Raw genomic sequence first — 16,692 nt, 5'->3', positions numbered from 1 at the left:
ATGATAGCATAGATTATATTTCTGGATGCGCAGGAATATGTGTTCTTGATCTTATAACTCACTTGGTTAGGTCCAATAATGGTATCAGCAGAATGAATATGTGGACAAAGCTGGCAACGGGGTTTGTTGCAAGGGAAGGTACCAGGGTTGGTATTAGTGTGCTATGTCCTGTGGTGGTTGGTAAGAATCATCTTGAGGTTAGGTGGTTGTCTATAGGAGACTATGGGTCTGTCTCCCAGAGCCTCTTTGAGTATGGTATCCTGTTCCAATATAGGCTGTAGTTTATTGATAATGTGTTGGACAGGTTTAAGTTGGCATTCAAATCTGCACTTGAAAGGGAATCCTCTGAACTGGCATTCATGCTAAAATTCGACACCCTCCGCACCGGACTTAACAAAGACCCCAACTATCTTACACATTACAAAGATAGCTTCCCCAATTATCACCTCTAATACTATTAACTCACAGACATTTCCCCTTCCCCACCTCTAATATCATTAACTCACTGGCATTCACCTTCCTTCTTCCCCCCCCCCCCTCCACATCCTCCTTCTGTTCTGTAATGTGATTTGTCCTTTTCATGTGTGTTCATTTTCTTAAATTGTATCCTTTGGTATATATGGTTGTGACTGTTTTCTTCCATTATTTGATCTGAGGAAGTGGGTCTGGCCCACGAAAGCTCATCATCTAATAAACCATCTTGTTAGTCTTTAAAGTGCTACATTGTCCTATAAAGACTAAGAAAATGCTTGCAACTTTTAAAATATGCCAGTTACTTGCTGTTTGATGCACAAAGCTATTTTTAAAAAATTCCAGTATGTAATAGGTACTTTCCAGGCAGAAAAGAAAGAATCATCCCTGCTCCAAACAGCTAACAGTCTAAGCTTAGGTTGGTGGACAAATAGACATTGAATTATAGATTCTTTACCATTCCTGCCAATCCTTTTTTGTGTGGCTATTCTTTCTGCTTCCAAATCAAATTTAATACAACAAAAATTGCTTTCCAGAAAAAAAAAATCTTATATAACGCTGGTATGGGTCTGTCACCATGAAATAAAGAGATTAGATGTCCATGTAGATCAGGGTCTTGCCTTGATCTGGCCCCAAGGCTCAGGGTTCCCATCTTCCTTTTTTTTTTTTTTTTTTTTTTTTTTTTTTTGCTTCTCTCTTGTGTGTAGTTCCCAGCTGGCTTTTCTGTGGGTCTGGGAATGGAGATTATAACTGAAATATTCGTACTACTGAACAAAACAATATGGTTGTTCTTTCCAAAATGTACAACTGAGCACAGACCAGTGTAACTTTGAAAATTTACTAGACAGAAGAAAAATGCTGCTTTTAATCATCTTAATGCACATGAACAAGCACAGAAACAATTTCCTTGCCTTCTCATTTTCTTAAATTTTTCCCCTTTATTGTTTTAGTCCTAAACATTTTTCATGGCACTAGACTGTATTTTTTTTTGGGGGGGGGTGGTTTTTGGGGGTTTTTTTTGTCCCTTTTGCTGCCTGATTGGTCAGTTTCAGTTCCAAATGAGGTCTGGGGTTTGACTGGTAAGTTTGTAATTCTGGTGTTTGTAACTCTGAGGTTCTACTGTATTTCTAATTGTTAGATAGCTAGAAATGGGCATATCTGCTGAAAGAATGTGAGTTTGAGAAGACAGCTGTCTGAAAGCAGCAGTCCTTTCCCTCCCTGAGAATCCTTTGGTGTACAGTGAAAGTCAGTGTTAAGTTAATTTTTTTCCCTCAACATTACTATGAGGTGGTTTACACTAGAATATTAGATCAGTTTAACTTCTTCAGACAGAGGTGTGAAGAATCCACACTTCTGAGTGGAGTGAGGTGACAGAACTAGCTACTGCCTCATGGGAGGGCGGATCACCTACTTTGGCACGGTAATCCCTTTGGTTGGCATAAGTAGTATCTACACTTACCTGCTACAACGGGTCTCCTGCAGTGGTGCCACTATAGTTTAAATGTAGACAAACGATTTAAAAGTGCCTCCACACTCATCTGTTCTGTCAATCTGTCCAGTCAAAGCAATATTCACTTCCTTACTTCCCAAAATACATTTTTACCATCTTTAACACCAGTTACCACTGCAAAACCAATGCAGATATGGGAGAGTCTAATGTGGCTGCCCTGGCTCATCCACTTCTAATGGAGCAGTTAATTAAGTTTCCTGTGCATGTGCTTAGCTTTTCCTTCCCAGCTCCAATAAAGACAATGAGCTTCTGTGGGTGTAACTGAACACACATATTGAAAACAATGGTATTGAATAAGTGTAGCAGAGTTATCATCAGACCTGCAAAGTCTTTATTACTGGAGACAATGAGCAAACTAGAAAGAACATAACCTGAGTTCCTATTCCAGGATAGAATTTGTATGGATGGCAATTAGGAAATAATATATGTACTCATAATTGGCATAAAACCGACATGAAAAACTTTTATTATTAACAACAGCATCCCAGTAATGCCTAGAGACCCCAGATAAGATCAGAGACTCATTCAAATAGGAATTGTGCAAGTATGGAAACTACACCTCGCCTGAGGTACTTTCAATCTAAATAGATCAGCGGAAGTGAGGGAGAAAAGAAGCAATCTGATCCCTATTTTACAAATGAGGAACTGAGGCAGAGTCATTTAAGTAACTTAGTCTAGGTCACACAGGAACTTTGTAGCAAACCCAGGCATCAAACCCGGAAGGCCAGGAACAATGATTTAACCACATGCTCAGACTTCTTAGGTAGATTCACCATACTGAAAAAATGACCCCTCCCACGTCATTTATTTTAAACATAGATTTTGTTCAGTTCCATAAAATCTATGTGGGTTCTTGAAAGTCATGAGCTTCCAAAGGCTACTTCTACACTGTTCGTTTTTTGCAGAAAAGGAAATGCAAGTGAAGTGCTCATTAGTAAATCTTGCACTCTCATTTGCACATTCTCTTCCGATCCTTTTTGTGGAAGAGGTTTTTGAAAAAAAAACAAAAAACCCCACAGTGAATAGGAATAAGGGTTCTTGCGCAAAAGGTTTTTTTTTTTTCCAAAAAATGGCCCCATTTACACTGCATTTTTTCCATAAAAACCTCTTCCGCATATGCAAATGAGAGCGTAAGATTTGCTAATGCACACTTCATTTGCATTTCCACTTCTGCAAAAAACGAATAGTGTAGACGTAGCCAAAAGGAAGCTTAAAAACCTGTTAAAAAGGGAAGAATCCTATGCACTGGGGTTATAATAGTGGAGATGTTTGCAACAAAGGGAGACAGTTTACATAGAAGCTGAAGTTAACCTATGGAATTCACTCTTGCAAGAAATAAGTCTGATCACAGACTTCTCCCCACTTGCAGCAAGAAATGCAAACTCATTTATTTGACTGAGCTGCTTGTGACAGATGCAATAATCACAAACAACAAAAAACCCATAAGCCAACTAAACATTTTCTCCTAAAAAAAAGAAAGAAACATTTTGCATACTGTGATAAGGATTAGAAAAACAAACAGAGTAATGAATAAGTGGCACCCAGTGTGAAGTTAATGCATGGGAAATCTTGTGGGGGTTGCCTCTGCTGAAATAAACTTGGTTAAGAATAGTTAGAGAGCACAAAAGCAAAAGTGAGTAAAAAAATTAACAGAATAAGTTCTTCATTTCAGGCTATGGAGGAAGTTCTGAAAATGAGTCACTTTAAACAGGACTCTTGAGTTAAACAGTACTTCAGCCTCTGCTTCAAATATTGCCAGCGCCTGCCTTTAAATATGGGACATTTGAGCCTACCGTAGGTGTTCAAGTAAAGTTCCTGCACCAGGGTTTTTCTAACTAACCTGACAGGTGTAAAAGGCGTGGTCAGGTAGAAAGTACTACCACTCCTTTCCTAAACTATCACTACACAAATCCCAACTGCAGGAATCAAATTTTCCCCCTTTAACATGGAAACTCAGGTCATTCAAGTAGCAGACTGGCAACCGTCCTCCACAGCACCTCAGAGCTATTCAGAGCACACAGGCAGGCGTAAGGGCAGGCAGCCCAGAATGAAGCACTAATAGAGCCAATAGCAGCCTCTGTCCTCATCAGGTCTGGGGTACAGGTTGGAGGCAGTGTCTTACAATCACCTGTATGTAACTGCCTCTCTGTCCATGCCTGCGTACTAACCAGACAAGTGGATCTCTCCTGGTGGTGCAGAGGTGAGCCCTTCCTCTTCAGTTTTCACAGCCAGAGAATGCACTCTCCTGGTCAACGAGAGGACCACATGTACTTTGTCCCCGGGGGCTGTGGAGCAAGTTCTTCAGCTGTCACCTAGGACTTTGTGTGGAAATGCTGGGGGAGAAGGACCCACTAGCAGTCCTTCTGGGATTTGGCTTCACATTGTGCCTTTCACAAGGAACCCATTCTGGAAACCATTCAGCATCTAGTTTAAAGCTAGTTTTTGCCCTCCTCTTATGAGGCCGTGCAAGAGACAGTAAGACCCTGTCTACTCTCAAATGGCCATGGAAAGGGCCACACAGAATGGCAGCCTCTATGCTGAGGGAAGTGCAAGGGCTAATGCAAAGATGATTTCCCCACAAACCTCAGGGAAAAATTCAGCAGAGGTGGGATAGGGAGAAAGTGAACTCATGCTTCCCTCCTCCCTGCATGTACCAGCAAATAAAGCCTACAGTACAGGGCAAAGAGGCTGCACCCTTTAAAGGGGTACGGTGCATCAGTGCTGCGTCTGAAGTAGTGCAGCTTCATTTGGCACCTAGTGTGTATAAGACCTGCTCCAAAGCTTACTGAAGACAATGGAAGTTTTTCTGTTTACTTCAGTGAACTTTGGAGCAGGCCTATAAAATGGACGAGCCTCATTTCAGGAAAGATCATAAGCATTCAATGAGTCTACTCTACCATTACTTAATTGTACGGGGTCCTAACTTACCACTTACCAGGCCCAAATATGGAATGAAGACCAAACTGAGGGACACAAAAATATTATTCATGTAGAACACTTACAATGTTGTGAGATTACTGTAATCAGCTCTACATCTAATCTCCCTCTTATGACTCTGCATTTGTAATCTTCGTCATCTCCAGCAATAAAAGTGGAAGGACAGAAAATTTGCCATTTGATGGGTATAAAGGCGAGATTGGAAGGTGAATGACAATTTGGCTCCGTGTAAAACTTCCAGCAGGCTCAGAATGTAGGAGCAGACTCTGAATATAATCTTCATAAATGGTCAATTTTTCATAAATAAAAATGTGAACTGTAGCTTTTCCTGGTGAATTTAATAAATGCAGATATGAAAAATATATTTGTCAGACTGAATACTCAGACAGCATAGCAAAAAGGATTGAACGTCTTAGCTATCAAAAGTCTTGTAATAACAGATGTACAGTATAATAAAGTTCACAAGTGGGCTAACAGAAACGTTTCTCATGATTTCATGACTTTTTATGGCAATTCTTTCTTCTGAGCATCAGCCAATACACTTGAGTCACTCTTGAACTCTTCATTAAGGACAGGGTCAAGTGTTGCCTAAAATACATGTATTCAGAACTTGTCTCAGTTCTCTCATCCAACACAATGACCAGTGAATATTCAACAGTGAATCACTAGATTCTACTTCACTTTTTCACATATCTGAAGAAGATTAAAAACACTGAATGACAAAATATAGAATGTATTGTATCAGAAATTATACATAGTTCCTAGTGCAATGGGGAAATGCTGATAGGCACTTTTGCCTACAGCACTAAAATTCCCTGCTCAGTCAGTGGGACTATTCAACAAGCATTGTTTCTCATAGAATGATTACTTACCAGCATAAAGATCCTAGGTATGAAGCTTTAGATGGCAAGGTCATGAGCTTTTTTTATATAGTATTAAGATGCTTCATTGTGTGGAAAATAAATATTACAAAATAAATATTACAGAACAGCTCTTAGTCTAACATGCTATCGCTTTCAATAACTTTCATCTCCGAGGTTGAAATTTCCCAATTTGGGGCCAGGCTTTCTACTGCCCTCAGTTTCCATTAAGTACAGCAGAGTGAGGGGTGCTAGTGAGCTGGTTGTGGCTCCCTGATTCTCTGGTTCAGCTTTGGCCCTTGCCCCTGTAAGAGAATCCTAGATGCTGCTCTAATTAGTGTGGGCTAGTCATGGGCTTCATTGACCTTGGCATTTTTCTGATTTGTATGAGGAACAAGATCATTTCCCTGAATGACATTTCCTCAGAATGACAGAGCACAACGTGGCTTACATCTGTCTTTTAAGTATCACCCATTTTCAGCTGTGCCAAAGCACAGCTCAGCCACAGGCATCTTTGTATTAGCTTCAGTCAGAATAAAATGGGGCCCTAGGGTCCCTCTTCTGCAGTTAAATACACGCTTAACTTTATGCATGTGAGTAGTTCCATGGTGAAATACAACAGATACCTCTTACGCAGTCACAGTGCCGGATACTGCTGGGAGGAGGGCTATTTCTCCTTGTGCTGCAGCTTAGCTCCATTGTCACTAAGCTGTGCACCCAAAATGCAACAGTACGCTGATATTTGGCTGAAGTACCCTATGAAAGAAATTCATCCATTGCTTGCTGTAGCATTCCATGGAGCGCAAATGAGGCCTGCTGCTCACTGAAATCCACCAGAACTGAGTACGGCTCCTTACTCTTCCGTAGAAGCATCTGGGATTTTTTTCCACATAGGATCATTCTAGCTCCTTTATTTTATACTAAATAATCCTTTTTAAAGACTGATTCATCAGAGCTCATCAGATTTGAGGTCAAAAAACTTTAAGGGACTCCATAATCTTTCCACATATAGAAGTGGCCAGATTCAGAGCTTAGTTAAATATGGACAAACCTTATTAGCATCACTAAGGGTGTGTCTAGACTACATGCCTCCTTCGACGGAGGCATGTAGATTAGCCAGATCGGAAGAGGGAAATGAAGCCGCGATTAAAATAATCGCGGCTTCATTTAAATTTAAATGGCTGCCCCGATCTGCCGATCAGCTGTTTGTCGGCAGATCGGGGGAGTCTGGACGCGATGCCCCGACAAAGAAGCCTTTCTTCATCGACACAGGTAAGCCTCGTGAAACCAGGCTTACCTGTGTCGATGAAGAAAGGCTTCTTTGTCGGGGCATCGCGTCCAGACTCCCCCGATCTGCCGACAAACAGCTGATCGGCAGATCGGGGCAGCCATTTAAATTTAAATGAAGCCGCGATTATTTTAATCGCGGCTTCATTTCCCTCTTCCGATCTGGCTAATCTACATGCCTCCGTCGAAGGAGGCATGTAGTCTAGACACACCCTTAATTTCCTCTGGATTTTCAGAATTTGCACTAGAATGCTTAAATAGAAACTTTCACACGGGCAGGTATTACAAAGCATGTAGTTTTAAGTGATTTCTCTCGCACGGCACTTACACTTATGTAGTCACGTCCTCTGCAGTCAATCAACACATGTAGACTAGATATCAAGCCAGAAGGATGCTGCAATGTGCATTAATGGCACCAAGGTAATGTTGGAAAGCTGAGATTGGTCAGCAAGCAAATGTGTTGACTGAGGTTAAGAAAACTAACATCCCTCTGCCCCTGTGGTTTTTGCACCTGAATCATATGAAAGGAAGATAAAGAAAGTTGGCTGCTCTTAAATATCTCCAGAGATGGAGATTCCACAACCTCCCTAGGCAATTTATTCCAGTGTTTAACCACCCTGACAGTTAGGAAGTTTTCCTAATGTCTAACCTAAACTTTCCTTGCTGCAGTTTAAGCCCATTGTGTCTTCTCCTAGGCTACGTCTACACTGGCCCCTTTTCCGAAAGGGGCATGGTAATTTCAGAGATCATAATAGGGAAATTCGCGGGGGATTTAAATATCCCCCGCGGCATTTAAATAAAAATGTCCGCCGCTTTTTTCCGGCTTTTTTTGCCTCATTAGAGACAAACACAAATACAACAGAGCTTCTTTCCACTGTAGTCCAACGCAAGGGGGACTATTTTGGATTACAGTTTTATTTTAGGCTTCCAAGAAGTCTGAAAGGGGGAGAATGTGTGTGTATACGCACACATGCACATACTTTAGTTCCTCTCTCACTACAACTACAGGGCACCCCTCTTTCACAAAAGCCTATGCAACTGACGCACCGATTAGCATATTGTCATGCTTCATTTGCATAATTCATTAGAGGCCATTTTTGCGCAAGAGTCTTTGTGCAAAAAAGAGCCATCTACACAGCTCCTTTTTGCACAAAAACACCCTCTTGCGCAAGAGCTATTCTTTCTGAAAAAATTGAGAAGAATGGCTCTTGTGAAAGAGGGTGTTTTTGCCCAAAAAGGAGCTGTGTAGAGGGCTACTTTTTGTGCAAAAGCCTCTTGTGCAAAAATGTCCCCTGATTAATTATGCAAATGAAGCAGGAAAATATGCTAATCTGCACTTTGTTTGCATAGGCTTTTGTGCTAAAGAGATGCAGTGTAGACATACAAGTGTTAGTCCTCCTCTTAAGTGCTGTTTACACTAGATTTTTATTTTGATAAAGCTATGTCCCTCGGTCGGTCGGCTGTGTGAAAAATCCTGACCCTTGAGAGTCATCTATACTAGCCAGTGTAGACTAGTGCTAGGTCAAGAGGAGACTTCTCCCATTGACCTAGCTACCCCTTCTTGGGGAGGTGATGTACCTCCACCAAGGAGAGAACTCCTATTACTGTGGGCACTACTTATGCTGAAGTGCTACAGTGGTGCAGCTGTAGCATTCTGAGTGTAGCCAAACCCTTAAAGATTCATCCCCAAACATCCAATAGTACAATAATGTTGTACTGTCTTCCTGGGTTATGAATTTTTGACAACTGTCCTGCAAATCCTTGAATTCCAGCAAGAAATTGTAGCCCTTCTTATAGGCAGAAGAGGAGAGTCAACCTTTTCCATCCAACCTCCAGCTGAAGATCCAGACACCTCAGCCACTCTTACGGGAGATTCTAACAGAAGACACATTAAATTAGTTTACCAAATGAGAGGCTCAGTTTTTCAAAGCAGTGGTTCCCTAAAATCAATCACTTGAAGTAGTACAGGTAGTGCAGGTAGCATAATCTATCCTTATTATTGCCCAATGCTGTCAATTCTAGGACCTTGCCTTCAGATGCTTATAACTTTGCAAAACTTAAGCCAGACATTTTCTCACTTGGTTTCAGCCTCAGGCTGAAATTTTGGAAAGTTTCAGAGAAGATGATTCAGCCATTACTGAGAAAATGCCCTCCATAAGACAGAAGTCCATGGGAAAAAATAGTTTGCAATCATGGAATTAAAAACTGGACCATAATGTGCACACACATGGGAGCTGAGTTCATTGAACAGGCAATCTTAAGTGTGACATTTCCTACCTTTTGAATGTTTGACTTTGCAACCTTAACATCATTTTAGTCTCATTTTAATATATTATTATCTACAATGAATAAAAGCAAATTCTAAACTTCAAGATATGTAACTGTGTTTAAAATGAATCATTGTGTTAATTGATGACATATTAATTTCCTTTCCTATGCAGCACACGGCGACCAGTCTCCCTTTGATGGAAGGGGGGGAGTACTGGCTCATGCCTTTGCACCAAGCCCAGGGATAGGAGGAGATACTCATTTTGATGAAGCTGAGAAATGGTCACAAAATCATATAGGTAAAGTATTTCCTGTGCCCTTCGCAACAAATTCAGCTCCTTCTACACAAAGCCCTGGCGTTTTCTTCCTATAACTGTTCGTCCCTCTCTCTTATATATAATGTAACATACTTACCTTTGCCTGCCATAGCATATATATAAGGTCTGTATTCTGTGGAGCTTAAATCACTTTACAAAAGTGGGAGAGCAATATTATCCTGGTGTTTTTGTAAGTTAGACACAACTTTAAGTGATTTGCCTATGGTCAAAAGGTGGGCCATTAACAAAAGGAGAGTCAGGAATAGATTGCAGGTTTCCTGACTTCCCATTCATGGCCTCTGAAAAATTCTTACTAAAACATGGGAGAGCAGATAAACTTAAATTAAACCTATAGGATTTCATCACAATGAAAAGATGTGAATTCTCCTGCTTGTGATTCTCTGTTCCATTGTATGTTAACAATTCTTTTCCGCTTTTTTATATATGAAAATTTTAGGAACAAATTTGTTCCTTGTTGCTGCTCATGAATTTGGCCATTCTTTGGGACTGGGTCATTCAAATGTTCAAGGTGCTCTGACGTACCCTATTTATCGCTACTGGGATCCAAACACCTTCGTCCTTCCAGATGACGACAGACAAGGAATTCAGCGATTATATGGTAATTTCAGTGTCAGATGTTAATTTTGATATAAAAAATACCAAAAAGGGATAGATTTTGTCATACTTTAAGTCCCTTACTCAGACAGCCAAACTGGTTTGAATGGTCTACTCTCTGAGCAAGGTACTACTCAGTGAGAGTACCTAAATTTAGACCAAGCCAACATGATATACTTTATCCCTTCCGCCTATTCTTTCTGGAGTCTAAGAGTAAGCTGTCCATATCGCAAAACCACCTAATGGAGTTATAGACCGGGACTGACAAAGGGTCCCCTACACACCAGTGCTTTGCAGAAATCAATGATGGCATGCTGCTAACCTAACTGCCAGTGAGTAGTACCTTGCTCTACCAAAGAGGATATTGAAAGCAGTATGGCTGCTTGCTGAATGTGAGATTGTGTAATGTGGCTGTGTCTAGACTGGCCAGTTTTTCCGCAAAATCAGCTGCTTTTGCGGAAAAACTTGCTAGCTGTCCACACTGGCTGCTTGAATTTCTGCAAGAACACTGACGATCTCATGTAAGATTGTCATTGTTCTTGCGGAAATACTATGCTGCTCCAGTTTGGGCAAAAGCCCTCTTGCGCAAATCATTTGCGCAAGAGGGCCAGTGTAGACAGCACAGTACTGTTTTGCACAAAAAAGCCCTGATGGCTAAAATGGCGATCGGGGCTTTTTTGCGCCAAAGCGCGTCTAGATTGGCACAGATGCTTTTCCGCAAAAAGTGCTTTTGCGGAAAAGCGTCCATGCCAATCTAGATGCTCTTTTCTGAAAATGCTTTTAACAGAAAACTTTTCCATTAAAAGCATTTCCGGAAATCATGCCAGTCTAGACGTAGCCTGTAAGTATGGCAGAATCTGGCCCTCACATCACTGTTCTCGGGGTCAGGACCTACTCATTCTAGGTTACAGTGGCAAAACTGTTCTCTAAAACTATGGCACTTGTGTGTGAACATTTGCTTCCATCAGACACTTCACAAAGGGACAGCAATCATGGTACATATTTCTCTGAATTTTGTCTCAAACAAATACCTTATTGTTTCCGTATTTCTATTCCACAGGCAGAAAAAGAGAAAACTTCTAAAGAACCATGGTGTTTTTAAAGAGAATGAAGAAGTCAGCAAGTGTACTTTTCTTTCACACCAGAAATGTTTCATTTTATTTCTTTAAATGGCAAATGTTTGAAGATCAATTTCTGCTCCTATACATTTAGGCTACATCTAGACAGCAGTGCTATTTTGGGATATCCAAAGTATCCACAAATAGCTATTTCGCATCTTTAAATGCACCCATGACTTCGAAATATATTCCGGTGTCCCTGTAGCCCTCGTTCCATGAAGGTTAAGGGACTTGCTGGAATAGCGCTTTATTTTGAAATTTTAAAATAATCTATTTCAAAATTAGATTGAAATAAGATATGCAATTTGCGTAGCTCAAATTGCGTAGCTTATTTTGACCTACTGGTGCAGTGGAGATGCACCTTTCCTGAGATTTGAAAACCTCTTTAAATGTATTCAGTAGTTTCTATGAAAATAAAAATTCTCCCAGCACTATTCTGCCATCCTACATTCCTGTCTGTCAAACGCTGGTGGTTTGCATTTCACTGGGGGGCTCGGTGACTACTATATGGTCAATGCATGCAGGACAAAAATTGTCAGGTGGGTGCTTGAAGTGCATCTAACATCACGATTTAGGCTCTCTGTTCCCAGCCCATCCCCTTCTCCTCCTTACTGCATATACATACCCAGACTCTGAGTACCCTCCACAAGGCCCAGAGAAAGCATGTAAGGCAGTGAGTGGTTCACAAAGTGTGGGCTGCAACCATCTTGCAGGTAAGCTGCAGGCTCTGGGTTCACACACCCCTATACTGGGGAACCTACACTGGTGCTCCAGCTCTGCAGCTCCCCTCTTGGGGGAGGATCCTCATGGGCCAGATCTAGCTCATGGGGACAGGAAGCAGCTCCATGCACTCCCACTCCTCCTCCTCTGAGCTGGGGGATTGGCAGTCCAAGAAACTGTTCACCTGAAAGCTTTCCCTGCTGCTTCCATTGGCCAGATTCATGGTGCCTGAGAGCGACAGGAGGTACAGAGCCAGGTAAGTGTCGTCCCCTCCGCCCCACCTTCATATCCAAACTTCACACTCCCATTCCCGTCAGGCACCATTCCTTTTTACCCTGCAAGGTAAAGTAAGGGCTGGCAGAGCCTTGAGAAGATTGGATGGGTGGCTCACGGACTGGTGGTGTTATCGAGTTAACATCAAGTCAACTCAGGGATGGTCTAGACAGTATTTGGTCCTGCCATGAGGGCAGGGGACTGGACTCGATGACCTCTCAAGGTCCCTTCCAGTGCTAGTATTCTGTGATTCTATGATTCAAGCCTGAGAAATTCTTCCTCTTGCTGAAGGGGTAACAAGATGAGTCAGAGCCCTAGGCACTCCAAGAAAATGACATACATACCCCTGTAAGCTCCTTTTCCTCCTCCGTGTCTTGGCCAAACCCACATACGGCCAGACCTTCAAATATGTTCAAACCATGTTCATATATGTTATGGACTGTTATAAAGAGAATGAGATCAACTGTTCTCCATGTGGACTGAAAGTAGGAGAAGTAGCAATCAGCTTAATCTGCAGCAAGGGAGATTTAGGTTCAATATTAGGAGAAACTTTCTAAGTAACTATAAAAACAGTTAAGCTACGGAGTAGGCTTCAAAGGGAGGTTCTGGAATCTCCATCCCTGCAGGTTTTTAAGAACCAGTTAGACAAAAGTGTGTAGGAATACTTGGTCCTGTCTCAGCACAGGGAGCTGGACTAGGGGGTCTTTCTAGGTCACTTCCACCCTGCATTTCTATGATTCTCTGTAGAGCTTAACTGGTGATCATCACAGCGAAACTGACCCTCCAGCCTTCACCCAGCTCCCGTCCAATGTGAATTATTAACAAATGAGCTGGTCCCTGATATAGAGAAGTCATAAGACCAGTGAGCCTAGCAGCCCTGTCAGTGATATCTCAGGACAGCCATTCCCTCATAGAACAGTGGGGGAAGCTAGGGGATCCAATCGTTCCTCCCTGATAAAGGTCTGCAAAGCACAAACAGGGACTTAGCTTAAAAAAGCAGAGATGCCTTCCCTCAATCACTATTACAGGCACCTATCCTAAGTCTGTAAGTAAACACATGGGCTACGTCTACATTGGCCCCTTTTCAGGAAGGGGCATGTTAATTTCAGAGGTCGTAATAAGGAAATCCGCGGGGGATTTAAATATCCCCCGCGGCATTTAAATAAAAATGTCCGCTGCTTTTTTCCAGCTTTTAGAAAAGACGGAAAAGAGCGTCTACACTGGCCCCGAACCTCCAGAAAAAACACCCTTTTCCGGAGGATCTTATTCCTACTTATTCAAAGTAGCATCTACACAGCCAAACTGCTATTTCGAAATTAATTTGAAATAGCGGAGCACTTATTCCAAATTTGGTAAACCTCATTCCATGAGGAATAAAGCCAAATTCAAAATAGCTATTTCGAAATAAGTGCTGTGTAAACACATCAAAATAGGGGGCCTCCAGCCTTCCCAGGGTGCCCTGGTGGCCACTCCAGCCTCAACCAAGATCACTCCTCTCCTTCCTCCCTCCCTCCCCGGAGCCTTTAGGGGTTGACTCTGGCCACAGTGTCTGTGCCAGTTCCAAGCCTGCCAGGCCAGAGCCAGCAGTCACTACCCCTGACCCATTGGCCCCCAAACATGAGCCAGCAAAGACTGGCAGCCAGCCCTCCACCACTCGCCAGGAGCAGTCTGCCAGCTCCCAGGAGCCTGACAGGGGCTGGAGAAGGCGGGCGCCTTCCTGGTCCAGGGTGGAGATCATGGACCTTATTCAGGTTTGGGGGGATTGCCCCCAATGTCCATGATCTCTGCGCTAGAGAGAGGAATGCGGCCATCAATGGCAGGATAGCTGCCAGCGTGGCACTAAAGGCCACATGTGAACCCAGGAGCAAGTTTGCGTGAAAATCAAGTTGGTCTGGAGAGCCCCCCCAACCCTGAGCCTTGACCTTCCCCTTCCCTTTCTTCCCCTTGCTTCCTCCCCCCAAGTTTTCACCCTCCCCTCTCCCCCCCTCTTCTCCCCTCTCCCGCCTCCTTTCCCCAGTCTCACCAGAGTTTCATTCTCCCCCCTCTCCCCCGGGGTTTTGTTAAATAAAGATAGTTTGTGTTCATGAAAATACGTGTATTTTATTTGACATCAGCAAGGGGGGTTAGGGAGAGGTCAGTGGAAGGACGTGAGGGAGGAATGAGGCACAAGCCCCCAGTGGGGCAGACCAGAGAGGCTCTGAGGGCTCCTCAGGATGGAAGCTCGCCCGCAGGGCCTCCTGGATACTGACAGCCCCCTGATGGACCTCTCAGATGGCAGCCTGCAGAAAGTTCAGACAGGTCCGCAGCAACGCGTCCATGAAAAGCACCAGAGTGCCCAGAGGCAGCTCTGGCTTCATGTTGCAGAGTGCTGTGATGTCCCGAGTGAAGGCAACCAGAGCACACAGAGACAAAATGGTTTCCTGTCCCTCATGGAGGTAGGCAAGCAAGCAGGGAAACCTGAGAACTGGCTGTCCAGGGGGGTGCCTTTAAGCACAGGCCTCAGACAGCCTCAGGCAGCAGCCACATGAAGTAACTCCTGACCTGATGCCCTGCCGGACCTGGTTCTGTCCGGCCTTAAATGCGATTCACCGTCCACTCAGTGTGGACGCTCTATTTCAAAATAGCAAAAGGCTATTTCACAATGCATTTCGAAATAAGATATTTTGAAATAATGCTGTAGTGTAGACATACTCTGAAAGAAGAAATCAGGCCCCTGAGTAATTGAAACAGATACTTCAAAGAGTTTAATTGGAAACATGTGCACAGTAAATACAAACACTATATTATTTACAGGGGAGGGTTATTTACAGGTGACTGTTTGTGACACACAGCATGGCCAACACCTGAGAAATAAACTTAAAGAGTCATCAGCATTTGTACAATGCCCCTTAATAAATATAATAACATGGGTTGGGATTAAGCTGCTGGATATGGAATGGAAAACAATCTCCAAAACAGGAAACACCACAAGATTAGGGGAACTCCTATTACCTAATATAGTGAATTATCAGAAAGTGTCAATTCAACAGGGGAAAACACTGATCCCCTTCCCATATTCAGCCATCACAGGAAGATTCTCTCCCCACTGAGAACCACAGACAATGATATCCCAGACCCCCTCAGCCTTTTACCCTCCTTTGCTAACTGTTGTCTGGTGACTCCTCATAGGCCCAGAACCCAGGAGGGCAAGAGTAAAGTTCTGAGAGAGACTAGAAACCTAACTATTCAGGAAACTTTTTCTATAAGGTGGAGGATCATACCCTCTAAATTTGGAGGACGAATGATATGTGCACAGTAAAAACAAACACTATATTATTTACAGGGGAGGGTTATTTACAGGTGACTGTTTGTGACACACAGCATGGCCAGCACCTGAGAAATAAACTTAAAGAGTCATCAGCATTTGTACAATGCCCCTTAATAAATATAATAACATGGGTTGGGATTAAGCTGCTGGATATGGAATGGAAAACAATCTCCAAAACAGGAAACACCACAAGATTAGGGGAACTCCTATTACCTAATATAGTGAATTATCAGAAAGTGTCAATTCAACAGGGGAAAACACTGATCCCCTTCCCATATTCAGCCATCACAGGAAGATTCTCTCCCCATTGAGAACCACAGACAATGATATCCCAGACCCCCTCAGCCTTTTACCCTCCTTTGCTTACTGTTGTCTGGTGACTCCTCATAGGCCCAGAACCCAGGAGGGCAAGAGTAAAGTGCTGAGAGAGACTAGAAACCTAACTATTCAGGAAACTTTTTCTATGAGGTGGAGGATCATAGCCTCTAAATTTGGAGGACGAATGATATCTGCTGAGTACCTTCTTTGAAGGGCAGAGTGTTCTGAACTCCCAATAACATCAGAGGGAGTTTGAGGACACTCAGCAACTTATGGGACTGGACAATACAAGCACAGTTAAAGGCCCTGGATATCTAAAGGAAATCACCAAAATCCACAGTTAGATGTTTAAATGCCAATTAAAGCCACCCTTAGTGAATTCCTCCCGCATGTGTAATCCCCTAAGTAGTATAAGGGCCCTACCATCAATCAAACGTTAGCCCTGCCCCCTGCCCCCGGAAGTCCCGCCCCCTGACCGCCAGAATTCCCTTCTCCCCTGTCACCGGAAATCCGGCCACTGGATGGTAGTACATCCGGGTCAAGAGGGACAGCTGACCGGGTGTCATGTGACCCCCGTTAGGCCCGTCCCCTGTCACCGGAAGTCCCGCCCTTGGGGGTAATACATCCGGGGTCAAGAGGGGCAGGTGAGCGGAAGTAAGGAGTGTCATGTGACCCCTCTAAGGACTTGCCC

The 16,692-nt window shown here is 43.1% G+C and overlaps 1 long non-coding RNA gene across 1 annotated transcript in view; it reads left to right on the top strand.

The window, feature by feature from the left end:
- The window catches only part of LOC149525896 (uncharacterized), a 29,076-nt gene extending 18,441 nt beyond the window's left edge, over nt 1–10,635 (top strand). Inside the window, exon 3 of the long non-coding RNA XR_016348903.1 lies at nt 9,507–10,635. This is a non-coding gene — a long non-coding RNA (uncharacterized LOC149525896). The remainder of the gene's footprint in view (nt 1–9,506) is intronic.
- The last annotated feature ends 6,057 nt before the right edge of the window (nt 10,636–16,692 follow it).

This window comes from Pelodiscus sinensis, chromosome 1 (assembly GCF_052426305.1).
Source record: "Pelodiscus sinensis isolate ZL-2025 chromosome 1, ASM5242630v1, whole genome shotgun sequence".
Lineage (NCBI taxonomy): Eukaryota > Metazoa > Chordata > Testudines > Trionychidae > Pelodiscus > Pelodiscus sinensis.
The sequence above is the reverse complement of the archived record's forward strand: the minus strand, read 5'-3'. Positions and strand labels throughout refer to the sequence as shown.